The 16877-nt window shown below is 43.0% G+C and overlaps 1 long non-coding RNA gene across 1 annotated transcript in view; it reads left to right on the forward strand.

The window, feature by feature from the left end:
- LOC131564041 (uncharacterized) overlaps positions 1 to 15496 on the forward strand; it is a 33110-nt gene extending 17614 nt beyond the window's left edge. Inside the window, exon 6 of the long non-coding RNA XR_009275340.1 lies at positions 14503 to 15496. This is a non-coding gene — a long non-coding RNA (uncharacterized LOC131564041). The remainder of the gene's footprint in view (positions 1 to 14502) is intronic.
- Positions 15497 to 16877: the final 1381 nt, after the last annotated feature.

The following is a 16877-nucleotide window of genomic DNA, read 5'->3' on the forward strand; positions in this document are numbered from 1 at the left end:
CTCTGTCTCCAAAGAGGTTGTGCTAAATCAAGAATCATCTGTTTGTAAGAACTGAACTTCCTGCTGGGGCAGGGGCTGCCTGTCCTGCTGCAGCTGACAGGAGTCAGATGGGCTCTGGTGCGAGGATAAAGCAGAATATTCCCTTCCCTGGGCACGCAGGCTCACCTGATGCGGATCTGTGCTCCTGTCTGCATCCCACCAGCTGGAAGCTGCTGCTGCTTCCTCCCCACAGCACCAGGAATGAAATCCCATCTGTAACCCGCTGGATTTCCTTACCTGGGCCCTCCTCAGCCAAGTGAGCCAAACAGAGCAGGCTTAGGGGAATTTTGCTGATCAGATGATGGGGCTGGGACAGGTTTGGGGTTGCTCAAAGGAGCAGCTCCACCAGGAGATTGTGGCGGCATCACAGAATCACAAAATCACAGAACGACAAAATCAAAAAAATCACAGAATCACAAAATTACGGCATCACAAAATCACAGAATCAATAAATCACAGCATCACAGGATCAAAAAATCACAGAATCACAAAATCACAGAATGACAAAATCAAAAAAATCACAATCACAAAATTACAGCATCACAAAATCACAGAATCAATAAATCACAGCATCACAGGATCACGAGATCGAAAAATCACAGAATCACAAAATCACAGAACCACAAAATCACAGCATCACAGAATCACAAAATCACAAAATTACAGCATCACAAAATCACAGAATCAATAAATCACAGAATCACAGGATCACAAAATCACAGGATCACAGAATCACAAAAACACAGCATCTCAGAATCACAGAATGGACTAGGTTGGAAAAGACCTTTAAGATCACCTTGTCCAATCTGTGACCTGGGATTATTGCACCAGCCTCGCTTTACCTGGAGAAGGAGGTGTGAAACAGCTTAATTGATAAACAGGGTGTGGGTCTGAAATAAACAGAGGCTGGAGCTCTCCATTGCCAGTGGAAGCACCCAGCACTCAGCCAGCTGCAGGCTCAGGAGCAAAACCAAAAGAACAGCAAGGGAGGGTGAGCAGTCAGACTTCTCTGATGATTTATTCCTATTTTCTTCTTTTTTTCTGCACAGTTTTCCAGAAGATGCAGTTAAACAAGCAGGTGTGGTATTGAAATACACTCTGCATTCTTCCCACAACAAATATGGGTCTGTGCAGAGACAGCCAAAACTTCCCCAGTCATGCCAGCTTTGTTTGTGCTGTTTGGAAGGAAAAGGCAGGTGAAATTCCCTGCCAGATACCAGCTCTGTGCAAAAAACCAGATAAAGGAGCTGTACAATATGACCGAATTAAGAAATTCCAAGTCTATGACTCAACTTGATCATAAACCCAATCTTCACTGAAATCTGAAAATGAAAATGAATTTCATGTGAAATATGAAAACCAAACAAGGATGTTTCAAGTGCTTCTTTATGCAAATTCTGGAATTTTTTTTCTTATTGTTTTCTTTAAAAAACAGGTGGTAATGGTGAGGAGGATTTTGTGACAAATGATTTTGACATTTACGCATTTTGCTGAATGCTAGTGGACATTTGTAATTTATTGTAATGATTTATGAGCAAAGAAGCCTAACATTGTTGAAGTGCTGATATCTTTTCTGCAATTCTGGCAAAGATTTTTTAAACAACAATATTCTCCTTTTGTAATTCAGGGTTTCTATAGCACATAGAACATTTACATTTGTTCCTACAGGGGAAATTTCACAATGACATCACCTGCACTTTGTCTTCCTTTTTGGGGAATATCTTTGAGCACAAATCAGTTTTTACATTCCTGATTTTATGATACTCCACTTTCAGATCATGTGTGTCACAGGTGACTGAACACCTAGTCATCCAAAATATTGGCAGGATATCCAATTTTGTTTAAGTTCCCTTCTAGTGGGAGCAAGGCTTCTGTAGGCATCAAATACACTCAATATTGTTCTTTTCAAGAAAATCTGAAGAAAGAATCACTTTATCTTGGAGGGGGTGCTGTTGTTCCACTTTTGTTAACAAGAGTTTTAACAACTATCAGGAGCCTGGTTGATAAATTAGAACATCAGAAAAATGAAAAGGAACTTTGGGCAATAAGTTACAGGCCACAATCACTGGAGCATTTTGGTGCACAGATCCCTGCGGTGTTTCCTGGTGCAATTTGAGCTTTTGATTTCCATCTCATTTTACTTAACAAAGAAATCTGCCCCACTTGCAAAGAGAAATTCCCTCACTAGAAATGAACTGTTCAAAAGCTGAGTGGAACAATGCAAACATTTCCTGGAAATCCTCCTTGTGTTTCTGTGGGATTGACTGTCAAGCTCTGAAATGCATTTGATGAAATTACGGCGGTGCAAACCCACTTGTGTGAGCCCTAGCATGTAATTCCAGACTGTCGTCATGCTGTTCAAGAATTGTTCTTCCTATACATTGGCTTTCCTGACCATATGCTTAAAAGTTTATTTTCAGGAGCAGAATCAGTTGATAGGGCTGAGTTATATTTATGTTATCTTCACTGGTGCACTTAAAGAAGGAAAAACTCAGTTTTGGAGGTTTTCCTAATTAGTCATCACCTTGAATGGAGCGGGCTCAAGGAAGAATGCCTCAGCCATGCTCTATTTTTCATTGCTTTCTGTTTGTTTCTTGTGTGGAGGGTAATGTTTAGAGCAGCATTACCGCTCATTACCCTGCTTAGGACACGACTGTTTGCACTAACTGCCAGAATCTTTTTTTGGAGAAAAATATACTTTTCCACTTAGTTTGCTGTTTCTAAATCCAACAAATATATCACATGCCATTTCCTTTTTTTGCAGTTTCTGCAATACCATACTTCATGCACAAAGCTAAAATTATCTGTGTGTTCAATTTTAGGTGATTTCAAAATTAGCTCATTTGTGGAAAATATTTTGGAATGTGTGTCTAAAGCAACTCTAACCCTATTCCTTCTCATACACAAGAGAAGCAAACCCACATTTTTTCTGTCTTCCTCTCCTTGCTGCCTCACAAGAAAAGCAGATTTTTTTTTCTATGTTTATTCCCTGTTTTGCTGGGTTTTGGGACAACTTTGAAGAAGATACTCTTAGGCAGATAACACAGAAAGAACTGAAACTCATAAATTAATTAGATAATCTCCTTCCAGCCTCAGCTGGCTCCAATGAGGGCTCTTTAAAGCCTCATCAGATTGTTTGGACCTGTAGTGGCTGCTCAGGAGGATCTGGGGCTCCTCCTGTTCATGGCCAAGTGTCACTCCACACTTGCAATGATTTCCTCTTGTTAAATCTGGGATAAAGGTGTCTTAGCTCAGCTCGATGACATGTATTTTAAATATTGAGTGGCAAGGTGGTTTAGAAGGGCAAAAATGTGATTTCAATGTGTTTAATTCTGGTTTAGCACCACTCATTGCCCCTGGTGGTTTTCCTGCTCTGTAAACAGCAAATGTATCAGGGACTGAATCAAACCCAAACCCTGCACCTCTATAAGGAGTACATTAACTTGTCAAAAACTCATCAAAATGATAATTTGTGAGTGTTTTAATGAAACTATTTTGACAGAGAGACAGGAGAAGCAGCAGAAGGATACAAGGAAACCGTGAGTTAATTACCTGACCTTAAAAGCCTCACCTAAAATATCAAAAGAAAAAAACAGTGTTTATTTTTGCTTCAATACTTGTGACACTCCTCACAGATACATCTTCTTTACCTGTGGTGCTATAAAGGACCTTTTTGAGACATGAATGATTGGGAGAAAAACAATGCTCTTACATTAAACATCTTTATTAATATGGATACTCTGTGATTTAGCTGTGCCTAGCTTCAAACTGTGATGTTTTGGAAGAAAAAGTACAACCAGAATTTAGAATGAATGTGAGAGATAAGTATTTGTGGATGGATACTTCACTGAAAAGTCAAGTTTAATCCTTATTCAAATTGAATTTCCTTTGAGAAAGCTTAAGGCTATCAATCTATTATCAGACAACAAAACTGACTATTACTCATTCCAGTTGGATTTGGTTTTTTTTTTTTATTAAATCTGAAAGAAGTGTGGTGAACTAATGTGTTTGTAAACCACAGCAGATTGACAGCCATGTTTAATTTGGGAGCAAAAGAGCTTTGGTGCAGTTTGCGTTTCCTGATCCTTTTTCCTTTCCTTTTGTCCCTTGCTGGTTTCTCCTGCTCTGTTTTTGTTGTGGTTTGTTCTTTACTCGTCCTGGGCTGAGTTAGGGCAGGGTGAGGGATGTGAGGGGTGGGATTCTCACCTGGCTGAGGTCTCTGTGCTCACAGCTGCTCCACAGACACCCCCAAGGTGACACAGAGCTGTTCCCATGGCAGAACCTCTGAAACCTGGAGGGAAATCCTGGCGGCCATGGATGCCTGTGACGGTGCTCACAGGGGTCTGAGGATGAGGGAAGAGATGAGGAGCTGACTCCATGGTTCACAAGGCTGATTGATTATTTTATGTGATATATTACATTAAAACTATACTGAAAGAATAGAAGAAAAGGTTCTCCTCAGAAGGCTGGCTAAGAATAGAAACAAAGGTTTGTGGCTCAGCTCTCTGTCCGAGCCAGCTGGCTGTGATTGGCCATTAATTAGAAACAACCCCATGAGACCAATCCCAGATGCACCTGTTGCATCCCACAGCAGCAGATAACCATTGTTTGCATTTTGTTCCTGAGGCCTCCCAGCTTCTCAGGGGGAAAAATCCCAAGAAAAGGATGTTTCATAGAAGATGTCTGTGGCAGATGCCAAGTGTGCCTTGCCTTCAGCAGGACAGAGCAGGGATGGGACTGACCCTGAGCCCAGGGCCATGGGGAGCAGAGCTCTGCAGGGCTGCTCCAAAGGCAGGGAGCCTTTGAGAATCCCTGGGTGGTTTGGGCTGGAAGGGACCTTAAAGCTCCTCTGGTTCCTCCCCTGCCATGGCAGGGACACCTCCCGCTGCCCCAGGCGCTCCAGCCCCAGTGTCCAGCCTGGCCCTGGGCACTGCCAGGGATCCAGGGGCTGCTCTGGGCACCTGTGCCAGGGCCTGCCCACCCTACCAGGGAACAATTCCTGCCCAATATCAAACCTCAACCCACCTTCCTTTACCTCAAGGCCATTAATGCTCATCAGTCATTTCCTCGTTGTCACTCTGCTGCTTTTGCTCTGCAGCTGTGCTCATCCCTGCCCTGGACCAGGGATCTCCTCATCTCTGAGCCTTTTATATCAACTCTATTGCTTTCTTCCCCTCCTGCTCTTTAAAATAATATTGATTTGTTTGTTTTGCCAAAAGAATGCTTTTAGGGGACCAGCCATGAGCAATGAAAGTCACAGATACTAATTAAGGCAGTCACACATTAATAGATTGCTTTTTTAGAGGTTTGAAATCACCATACGCTGTAAAGTCAAAATTAATCCTCTTTAAGTGACATGTAAACGAGGACAGGTTATTATTTGGAAAACAGGAGCAAAACCTGCAGCCTCTACCTCATTAAGTTATTTTGGTGCAGAACCACAATAATCAGTGTTGCTTGGGGCTGAAACAGATGCCCAGGGTTGCGATTAAAGGCGTGTTTATGCATATGTTTGAGATAAAGCCCCAGAGACGAGGGCGCAGCAGGATTCTGTATCCAGGCAGTTCTCCTGAGCAGGGAGGGGACAGCAGTGACATCGCTCACCTCCTTCCCTTCCCGGGAGCAATACTTTAAGGAATACAACTCGCACTAACAGCGGGAGTCCAGCTGAGAGGTTTTGCTCTGAATGTGCTGCTCAGTCACAGCACAAGCAGCACTTTAGGTGGATTCAGTTCCATTTTTCCCCCCTGATAGTTGTATCATTAGGATTTTGCTTGAATTTCAGATGTTAAGTATACAATAACACAAAATGATTAATGGCCCATCCTCGGGAATGTGTCACGTCAATAAAACTGGTCTTTAATAGCTCTGCTACAATTCCCAAGCTGAAAGAATTTCAAGAGTCACTTAAGACAAAACCTATTTTTCTTTATCAGAATTCCTTAGCAGTTCTGTGCCTGAGCACAGAGGACAGGAAGGGCTCAGGAACCACACAGAGGATTATTGCCCCATTCTCTCGCTCCTGTTCAGGCAGGAGAACAACAGAAATATTGCTTGCAGTTCCTTTCCTGTATCTCCCACCATCCCAGTGACCAAATTAACCTTTGCTGCAGGAAAGGGCTGGAAATATCACTGACTCCAATAGAATACAGGAGCTGCAAAAATTCCAAAAACATTAATTGGAATGTTCAAAAAACCCCTATTTGTTTCCTTTGTGACTTTTTGTGGGACCAAAAAATCCTTTATGAGACCTCATCCACTTCTCTTGGGGGAGTGTCTGGAAATCAGTCGTGGATTGGATGGAAGGTGAGGACAACTTCCAGTTTTTGCATTGTCCATTTCTTTAGCCCCAGTTTGTGCCCCCAGGAAGGCAGATGCAGCTCCTGGGGTCAGGTAGGCCTGCTGAAAACTGAATGGTTCATAAAAGGGAAAAACAAACCAAAAAGCTCTAGATGTCTGGAGATGCTGCTACTGAAAAGCTCCAAAATTACAATACTCAAACTGATTGCATGAAATTTCCAGCTGTTAAAAGCTGAACTTGATTCCTCCTTTAATCACTCTGAACACATAATACATGTCTAAAATTAAAGGTCATCCACTCACCCAGGGCCCTACAAACGTGCTTTGACATTAAAAGGTTTACAATTAAAATGCACCAGGAGGGATGGGGCAGGGCTGCTCCTGGGGCCAGGGACCGTTTCCATTTGGTGCTGGGGCTGAGAGAGAGGGGCTGGGTGGGCTCGGGCAGGGGGACCCTCCTTGTGATGGATTCACAGGGCTCTGAGGGTGAGGGGAGACATGAGGAGCTGACTCCGTGTTACAGAAGGCTGGTTTATTATTTTATGATATATAATACATTGAAAATATACTAAAAGAATAGAAGAAAGGATTTCATCAGAAGGCTGGCTAAGAATAGAATAGAAAGGAATGATAACAAAGGTTTGTGGCTCAGCTCTCTGTCCGAGCCAGCAGACTGTGATTGGCTATTAATTAGAAACAACCCCATGAGACCAATCCCAGATGCACCTGTTGCATCCCACAGCAGCAGATAACCATTGTTTGCATTTTGTTCCTGAGGCCTCCCAGCTTCTCAGGAGGAAAAATCCTAAGGAAAGGATTTTCCATAAAACGTGTCTGTGACAATGGGGATCAGCAGGACCAGGCACAGCCCCAGATGTGGCACAGCTGGGCTGCAATCAGGCTGCAGCCAAACGTGCCAAGTTCAGAGCAGCAAGGGGGGCTCAGCCTGGCCCAGGGCACCCCCTGAGCTGCTCCTGAGCCCTGGCAGTGAGAGCTGCAGGGCTCTCAAGGCCACCCCACTCTGATGCATCAATGTTTAGGAGAAATCTGGCTGTTCCTCTGCTTTTAAAGAAAATTATTTCTTTACCAGCAGAGCAGAGAGTCTCTTTTCCTTTACATTTCTGTCAAAAAACAATTGGTGTGTCAGGCTGCATTATGTCTCATGGTTTGGTGAAACACGAGCTGACGTACTGTAACCAAAAGGGATTTGAACATATCATGTCAGAAACTGGGAGCAGGAATGCAGCCTCTTGCTCTCTCTGTCTTGGCAGGAGTTCTTGTTTTCAACTCTTGTTTTAATTCCTCTTGATTGCCAATTAAAAAAAAAAAATCACTGCAAAGACAAGTGTCCAGTTCTGCTGCCTGTGCTCAATGTCCCTTTAATCTTTCCTTCTGTTCCTTGAGAAAATGCAAAAAAATCATGAAAGCAGAAGAAAGTCTACCCAGGTCAGAGAATTTGCTTACAAAAATCACCTGTGAGACTTGACAACCTGAAGAAAGATTAATGAAAACAAAAAGAAATTTGGAAATTAAAGAAACAAGAAAAAAAACCCCAAGGAATCAATAGAAATCAGTGCATAAGAAAGCAGAGAAACCTGATGCCAGTCATCATCATTTTGGGGGATGATACACGTCAAAGAGTGACACTGAGAGATTGGCAGGAATATTTTTAAAGGAGAAATCAGGGCAATTTCTGCTGCTGTCTCAGCGTGATGGGATTAGGAGGCAGCCCCAGGCATCCCCTTGCTCTTGGGCAGTCTGGGTTTGTGTGCCCCTGACCTCTCCTGAGATCCTCCCAATTTATAAACTCATTCATTCACTGGACTGGCTGCTTTGCACTGGTGCTTTTCCAGACACTGAAGAGAAGGAAATATAATCCCATTAGTGTTTGTTCTCCTTCCCACCGCTTTGTTACTCACTCTCTTTTCTGTCACTGCTCTGTGCCTTCTTCTCTTTTCCTTGGCTCTGTTCTTCCCTTTCACATCCCCTCAGCTCATTGTCCTTTTCCTTCCAACCTTCCCCTTTCTTGTTCTCCAATTGCCTTATGAACTCCATTCTTTTCCTCTAATATTTTACATTTTTGCTCACTAGAATATTCTTCTCTTGTCTTGCCCGGGAGTTGAATTCTGCTGGGAAGGGCTCAGAAGGAGCTGCTGCCTCCCCAGTTTCCTTCTGCAGTGAGAGTTGTCTGAGCTGAGGCTGCTTTGGCCTGCATTAATATTTACAGACCTGGTTTATGGATCTGAGGGTTGATTTAGCAGGAGAGTAATGCAGGGGAGCAGATGAGCCATGGGAATGGTGAGCTCTGCTTTGCTGAGATTCATAAATCCACGAGCCATGCTGAGGTGAAGAGCTTTCAGAGGAGCAGCACCTAATGCCTGAGAATCATTGGATGTCTGAAGTCTTAAACAAGTTGGAAACTCATCTTTCACAGGTACCAAAAATGATCTTTAATGGTTAAACACATTCTCCAAACTCTTACAGAATTACAGCCTTTCTCTTTAAAATGTATAAAGTCTAAGGAGTTCAAGGAACAGCAGTTTTCCCAGGCAGTCAGGTGATAAATGTGCTATTTGCTAACATCAGGTATGCATTTTCTTACAAAAGCACTGCATATTTAAGATACTCTTGGCACTCTCATCCTTTTCTTTTTCAAAAATTATGGGAGTTTTTTTGCCACGGAGTTTTTTGTCTTCTAGACACTAAACCCAATTATTTTTCAAGGTCAAACCATGCAGTACAGATTTAATTTCAGCATGGACACGTGAAATTGTAATCAACTCATAGTCATTATTAACTCCAACAGAATATTCCTGCTACAAGTGGAACACAGAACGACTTTTGCCACCCCTTGCTGCAGAGCTGCTGTGCCTTCAGTCCAGCTAGAAAGGAACATTGTGGAGTAAAATGTGACATTCGGGGGTTGGTTATGCCTCTTATGCACAATAAGTTCAGTAATGGAAGCATCAGGGCTCTGAAGCAGAGGATTTAACCCATTTACCCTCATTTAACCCGGGATTTAACCCCTGCTGGCAGGGACAGGCTCAGTGTCTGCCACACAAACCTGGGGTTTGAGGGGACACATTCCCCTCCTGGCAATGGGAGGGAAGGCACCTGAGAAATGCACCTTGCAGCAGTCAAGGACTCTGCTTTCTCTTTGTGCTCTGTGTTATTTCGTGCTAGAGAAAGTGAGCTGAACTCCAGGGTGAGCCTGGATGTGTGTTTGCGTAGTCCGTGCACAGATGCTGCCTTTTACCTGTAGATCCATTTTGCTTTCAGACAAGCAGAAGAAACCATTTTCCTTGAACCACTGAGCTCTTCAAACTCTACCAGTGAGACGTGCCTAAACCAGTCAGATTATTTTGCTATTTCCTGCACACTGTTTGATGTATTGTGAGCACTTCTCCTCAGTTTAGGGCTAAAAGCTTGACTTGTATAACCAAGGCCCATTATAAAAAAAAAAGAAAAAAGTCAAAGGCAGCACACTGTGCAATTAAAGAGTAAAACTGCAAGAGAGCTCTGTTTTCAAGAGGGTTTTTCCCTATCAGCCCATCATGCAAAGGGATGTTTGTATCGCTGCTGCGAGTGTCTCGTGTGTGCTATACCCACACCACAAAAATGCACATTTGGGAAAACAGAGCTGGAAATGCACAGGAGAAGTCGCTGCAGAGGAAAACCAAAATAGACCTGTGGGGACCTTCCCTGGATTGCGAATAAGGCGTGGAGCTGGGCACAGGGTGTGAGGAGAGTGTGGTTACACGTGCCTTGGCTCTGCTCAAGCACCGAAGGGATCCGCTGTTAATGGAGCCTTTTCCAGCACCATCCCTTGTTCTCCTGGAGGAGTGTGGTGCCTGCTGGTACTTGTTCCTTGGCAGAAATGATGTATTTGGTGTTTCCATTTTGGCAAATCAGCCCAGCTGCATCCCACAGCCCTGCTCTTTGCTGAGCCCCACTGCAGCCCCTGGGACTTCTCTGGTTATTGAGAGCCAGCTAAGGAAATGAGCAAAACTTGGCAAAAGTTTGGGGAAAAACTCACCCAAACCCCCTGTGACTGCTGTTTGACTCTGTGTCTGGTCTGCATTCATTACTCTGATGGGAAAGTTTGAAAATACAGCAGGAGGTGTAAATGTTGCATTGAACAGAGTGGCTTTCAAAAACGTCCTGAACATCACTAAAGGATCAGTGCTACCAGGAGGATCTGATCATTCCATGTCTGGCTGTTTTTACTGCTGAAAAATCTCTGGTCTTTATCAATTTGATATTTGAAGAGTCAAACCATTCCCCCCAAATGATTAATAGAATCTCCTAACATATAGGGGAAAAGGTTTAATTTTTTTTTTTTAAGTAATCTAAGAATAAATTGTTTTCATATAGATTTTTTGTTTCTGAACCTATATTGAAGCATTTGAATTGTGCTCATGGAGCTACATTTATAAGAAAAAGTATTATCTTTTATTAGATCACATAGTATATCTTGAAAAAGAAGCATCTCAGGCTCACAAATGCTTTCTTGGCCCCTCTGCAAGGATATGGAAAATAATCTTGCTGGGAGGAAGAGAGCTCAAGGGAGAATATAGATGTCCTGTTAATCAGGACATAAAAAAGAAAGGAGAAGCTGTGATGTGACAGTGACTGGTGGGAGAAAATCTGGCAAACAGCAGAGAGAAGATCGGGAGATATGACAATTTGGGAAATGTATGTATAATTTATAAATGCAGACTTATTTTATCAATTTCGTGTAGCGCTCCTGCTCAGTCTGAATTTACCGTGCCGCTGGCTGGCGGGGGCTGCGCCTCAGATCGCACAGGGAGCAGGCACAGCAGAGACCCGGGACAGATCACAGCATGGGGCTTGCTCAGAGCAGCACCAGCGCTAACCAGGCTGGTTAAACCAAAGGGAACTGGTGGGATCTGGCTTTCTTTAAATGGGAGCAGTGGGAGCTGCCCGGGGAGGGCAGAGGGGAGAGCAGCCCTGAGAGCTGGGGCTGCAGGCCTGGGGCAACGCTCCTCACTGGGGTTAACCCAGTGTGGAATTCTTCTGCACCAAATGTGGTGCTGGTGCTCACAGGGGCCCCAGGATATGAGGGGAGAGATGGGAGTCTTGGCTCCATGTTTCAGAAGGCTGATTGATTATTTTGTGGTATGTAGTATACCAAAAGAAAATTATACGCTAAAACTATACTAAAAGAATAGAGGAAAGGATTTCATCAGAAGGCTTGAAAAGAATGGAATGGAATGGAATGGAATGGAATGGAATGGAATGGAATGGAATGATAATAAAATCTTGTGACTGACCAGAGAGTCCGAGCCAGCTGGCTGTGATTGGCCATTAATTAGAAACAAGCACATGAGACCAATCCCAGCTGCACCTGTTGCATCCCACAGCAGCAGATAACCATTGTTTGCATTTTGTTCCTGAGGCCTCCCAGCTTCTCAGGAGGAAAAATCCTAAGGAAAGGATTTTCCATAAAATGTGTCTGTGACACAGGCTGACCAGCAGGGCACAGGGCATTAACACCACAGAGGAATTGTCCAAATCTCCAGGGTCTCACAGGGTCACAATGTCCCAAGAGAAGCTTTGAATTGCCTGGATTTTCATTTGCCTTTTTGCCTTTTATTCTGAGAGAAGTCTGGGTGCTTTCTCCATTAACACGGCCTCGGCAATAATATAAATTTACAGTCTGCACTCACTTTGTAAGTGCTGTAGGGTCTCACAAGATGAAACTGCAGTCTGCAGTGCTTTGTGTCTGGAGCGGGAGCTTATCTCATTCTCCTGGCTCCTGCTGTTCAGACTTTGGTTCTTCCTGCTCGTTTTAGTGATACAAAACGTTCAGGTTTGGCTTCCCATCAGTGAGTGTTTACCACAATCACCTTCCCTTCCTCCTCCCTGGCTATTACGGCTTTGAAGAACTCTAGATGAGGGCTGAGCACAAGTCTGTGTGCGTGTTCTCCTGCCCCGGACAGGGAGGATGCTGGAGAGCAGCTGCAGAGGAGGCAGGGGGTCCTCTCCACACCAGCACAGGTCAGCACACGGATGTTTGTTCTTCCTGCCTCCTTTAAAAGGTAAATACTGCCGCAAGTTCAAATTGTGGGGAATTTTTTTTCTTTCACAAGTCTTTAAGCGTTTAGGATCACCAAGGTCCTGCTCCTGGGCAAACCACAGAAGGTCTGACAGAGGAACAGTGTGTTCGTTGTGACAGAAGTGTCAAATTTGTCTGGAGTTTTTTTTCATTTGCCATATAACGCCACTGAAGGAAGCACAGAGGAAGCACTTGAGAATTGCTTTTCAAAACCAAGTTGTTCTGGCAAATCAAGAGACTTTTTTCAAACAGTTATTTGCTATTTTTAGTTCCTGTTGTAATATCCACTTTTCTAGCTGCCTTTTTTTTTTTTTTTTTTTTTTTGTACCAGAAGGAATAACAGTATCTTTAAGGAGAAAACTCAATTTCTGAGGCTAGTCTTGGTTCTTAGAGCTAATCTTACTCAGTTTCTGCTACTTTTTGTTTGTTGTTTATAACAAGAAGTCTTCTCATGCAAAGCAAACAGTTATGAAAATGTGTAAATATTTCCTTTGGAAATGGAGGCTTTTAAGCCAATTTCAGTGAAATTATGCTCACACTGATGTATCAGAGCAGAAGCAGCACACTGCATGTCTTGCTTAGACTGGGATGTAAAACTGCACTTTGGGGCAGCCTTGCTAATTTAATTGTTTCACTTCTGTGCAGCCTCTCTTTAATGTTTTTCTTGATTTTTTCAAATTATTCTGGAAGGCATCTTATCCCATTCTAGTGAATGTTCAATTTGCATGTTTTGAAATATATCTTTTTTTAAAAAAATTTGGAATCTGAAAGCTAAACAAGAGAAGTATCAGGCAAAATGCAGAAAGGATCCCTTTAGCTGCAAATCCAGAACAGGAAAGAAGTTTTGGGATGTTCTTTACAGGAGCACAAGAACAAGGTAGGAGTGCAGTCCAAGGTCTCCTTACTCACATCCCATTTAGTTCTTATCAGTGTGATAATGAAGCACAGCTGCATTCTTTTAGCTGGTTTTAACATAGAACACTATAAACTAATATATATTCGTGATTTACCTCTTTTCTGACAATATAAATTTCTTTATTTTCTATATCTAGCTATAATAAAAATACATAGATTATAAATTATAAATTTCTGTGTTTTCTGAACCTATATATAGTAAAAATAGATTAAAAATTATAATTTTTTGTATTTTCTATATCTGGCTATAATAGAAAGAGGTAGATTATAAATTATAAATTTCTGTATTTTCTATATCTATGTATAATAATAATAGGTAGATTATAAATTTCTGTATTTTCCATATTTCTATATAATAAAACCAGGTAGATGATTATTATTGTGTCTTACCATTAGATGTGTAAGTTTAAGAGAGAATTTAAGACAGACATCCAAATTAAAAGCAGTTTCATGCTCTTGACTTAGAAATCGTGGTGGTGCCATGAAGAGCTGGAATTCCTGAGCCTGTGTGGAAGGGCTGTCTCCTTCCTCCTCCTCCTCCTCCTCCTCCTCCTCCTCCTCCTCCTCCTCCTCCTCTGCTAGGAGTTGGCTTTGCCTTTCCATTCATCATGGCCAAGATTTTCTGACCAAACTATCTTTTTCCTGACCAAAGTTTCTTTTTCCTGAGCTAAGTTTCTTTTTCCTGAGCAAACTGGAGCCCAGTTCTGCTGCAGCACTCAGCACCAGGTCAGCCCCAGCCCACGATGAGTGCTCACAAACCACAAGACTCAGTCCTCAATGGATGCTTGACAGGTGCTGTAGGCAAATGTTGCTTTAGCTCCCAAAAATTGCATTTGAAGGAGTCTCTGGCCTCAGGGATGCTAAGCCTGTGCTTCTGCATATTTCAGTTCAGCGTGGAGCTGAGGCATTGCTCAGGACATTTTATGTCCTGTTCCATTAGAGATTTGTCCATTTCTATTAACTCATGGAGTCTGAGAAATGGGAGAACGTCCTGTGAATTTCTCGGTGTAATATGTGAGTCCTGGAGTGAGCATGTAACACATTTTATTTTTTATGTGTGTGTCTGTCCTATCTGCTGACCTCCCTGTGTCTGATACCCATCTCCTACCAGTGCCTGTCTTGCAAATATTTCCTCTTCTAAGCAGAACATCTTCCTGCTCTTTCTCCAGGTGCTTTTAATGCAGCTGAGTCTCTGCTGGAGCTCTGAGCAGTTCTGAGGCAGTGGTGTCCCCTTGGATGAAGAAGCAACATCACCCAGGAAACACCAACAGGGATCAAAAGTAGCTTGACCATCTCCCCAACCAGAGAAATCCCATCTAGAGGCAAAGGGAAGTTCCTAGCTGGCTCCTTGCCACAGTGACCACACACCCTGGTCCGGTGCTCAGCCAGCTGGAAACAAGAGGGTGCAGAAAGATCCTTTTTGACTTATGTGCAACTTTCTTTTGGCATCTTGGGCTCTCCAGCACTAAACACAAATGAAAGTAAAATATCTGCAAAAAAACCCCAACATTCTCAATAAACTTTTAAGAGCGCCCAGTGCAAACCCTGCTCAAAGAGGGCTGGACAGAGCCATTGCTCAGGATTGTGTCCATTCAGGTTTGAGCATCTCCCCAGAATCATTAAGGAGGTGTTAACACGACTGAACAGCTGCTACAGCCAGAAAGCAATTACGGTTTCAGCAGGACATGGTTTGCTTAACAAGGCCTTCCCATTTTTCCTGATGACTGCCGGAACAGAGCAGGGATTTAGGAGGAGCAGAAGAAACGGAATTGGACTCTTTAAATAACTACAAACTTCTTTATCCTGTGTAGCGCCTGCACAATGTGGAACCTGAGCAGGTTCTCAGAAGAGATTTAGGGAAATGCTGAGTCTGGTGATGAATAACCAGTGAAAAATCTTCCCCCGGATATCCCAGCTGGAATTCCTGCACGAGCTCGCCCCAAGCTCTGCCACATTTGGTGTGGAGGAGCAGATGTCCAATGCTGCTCCAAGAGCAGCACGTGGGGCAGCACTTGCTGTTGGATTTGTAATTGTGTGGTTTCTGCTTGGGGAGCTGTGAGTACGTGTCTTCTGTTATTGGAGATAACAAATATCTATTAATATTGAACTTAAATTTGGGTATTTGCATATTTAACAACTGTATTAGTTTAAATATGCAAACAATAGCACTTAACTTATTCTGGATTTACTTCATCACTAAAATATTTGTGCTCCAAACCTGGGCTATTTTACAGGTTCTGAGACTGACTTTGCAGACAGCTTGTCAGTGAGTGGGGGTTGCTTGTGTGGCCTGGTGAGATGTTTCTGACAATCTGTTGCCAGAATATCTGTCTATCAATAAGTTTATCAGCAGACTTCATTTATTAAAGAGAAAATTAGCAGCTAGCTTTCTTTTTCTTTTCTGCTTAAGGAGTGGAATGAATTACCAGTTGGATTGTTTTGCTGTTGTGTGTTTGTGGTGGTGTGTTTTTGGTTTTTTTCACCGCAGTATTTGCGGTTTGATTTGAATTACCCGAAGGCATAAATTCCATTTTCAATGATGAGGATTAAAAGAGAGCACCAAGGTGTTACTACAGTCAGACAACATCCACAGCGTCCTACATTAAGCATTCCCTGAAAGTAAAGATTTGCATGTTCCACGTTAATTATCCCACCTCTAATTGCACCCCCTTGCCACAATACCCTAATGAAAGTGCTATTTATATTAATAAAGCACCACACTCCTAGGAACAGCCCATGACACTGCTCCTCGCTCTGCACACAAACCCTCTGAAATGGAAGAGGAGAGGAAGAGCTCTGCCCCGAGCAGCGAGCAGAGACGGCAAGCGCAGCCCATCGCCATCACACCTGACTGCAGACCAAGGCAGATCACACCCCGGGCAGCCTCTCCTCCTGCCTCAGGGGTATTCCTCCTCTGTATCCCCTCAATTAGCATGGAAAATGAGCCCTGTTCCTGAGAATATCAGTGACTGGCATTTAGCAACGCTCACATCAAAGTGAACCCCAGTGCATTTTCCATGACCATTGAGGAGGCAGCAGAATTCTGTTGTGAGAGTCCTGTGGCACCCCTGTTTGTCACATTCTTGTCCTCTGCGCCTTACAGGAAACTCGAAAAAGCCCAGACTATTGCACTTCAGAGGGAGAAATTTATTTTTTGCCTCTTCTCAGTGGGCTCACTGTGCTGGCTGACACTTCTCAGTAATATTTAATCTCGGTGTGGAGCTGATGCAGAGTGACTCCTCTGAAGCATCTTAGCCCTTCTCTTTAAAATAACTCTGTCACATATTCATAAACAAAAATAGAGGTCAGATAATGTTACTTGTCAGGTCTGGCTATGCCCTGGCTTTTATTAGAAAGTGTACAGAGACCAATCTTCATAAGAGAACAGCACTGCTGCATTTGAATTACATGCTTTTTGTCCTTTTCTTATTTGAAAATCCTGCCTGCTTAATTTGGCAATAAATTAAGCGCTGCTGTTAAAAGCAGGTTTTCATTGAGACTGAAGGAGCAATGTCCCTGCTAAGGAGAAATGATTGCAGAGAGC

This window comes from Ammospiza caudacuta, chromosome 14 (genome assembly GCF_027887145.1).
Source record: "Ammospiza caudacuta isolate bAmmCau1 chromosome 14, bAmmCau1.pri, whole genome shotgun sequence".
Classification (NCBI taxonomy): Eukaryota; Metazoa; Chordata; class Aves; order Passeriformes; family Passerellidae; genus Ammospiza; species Ammospiza caudacuta.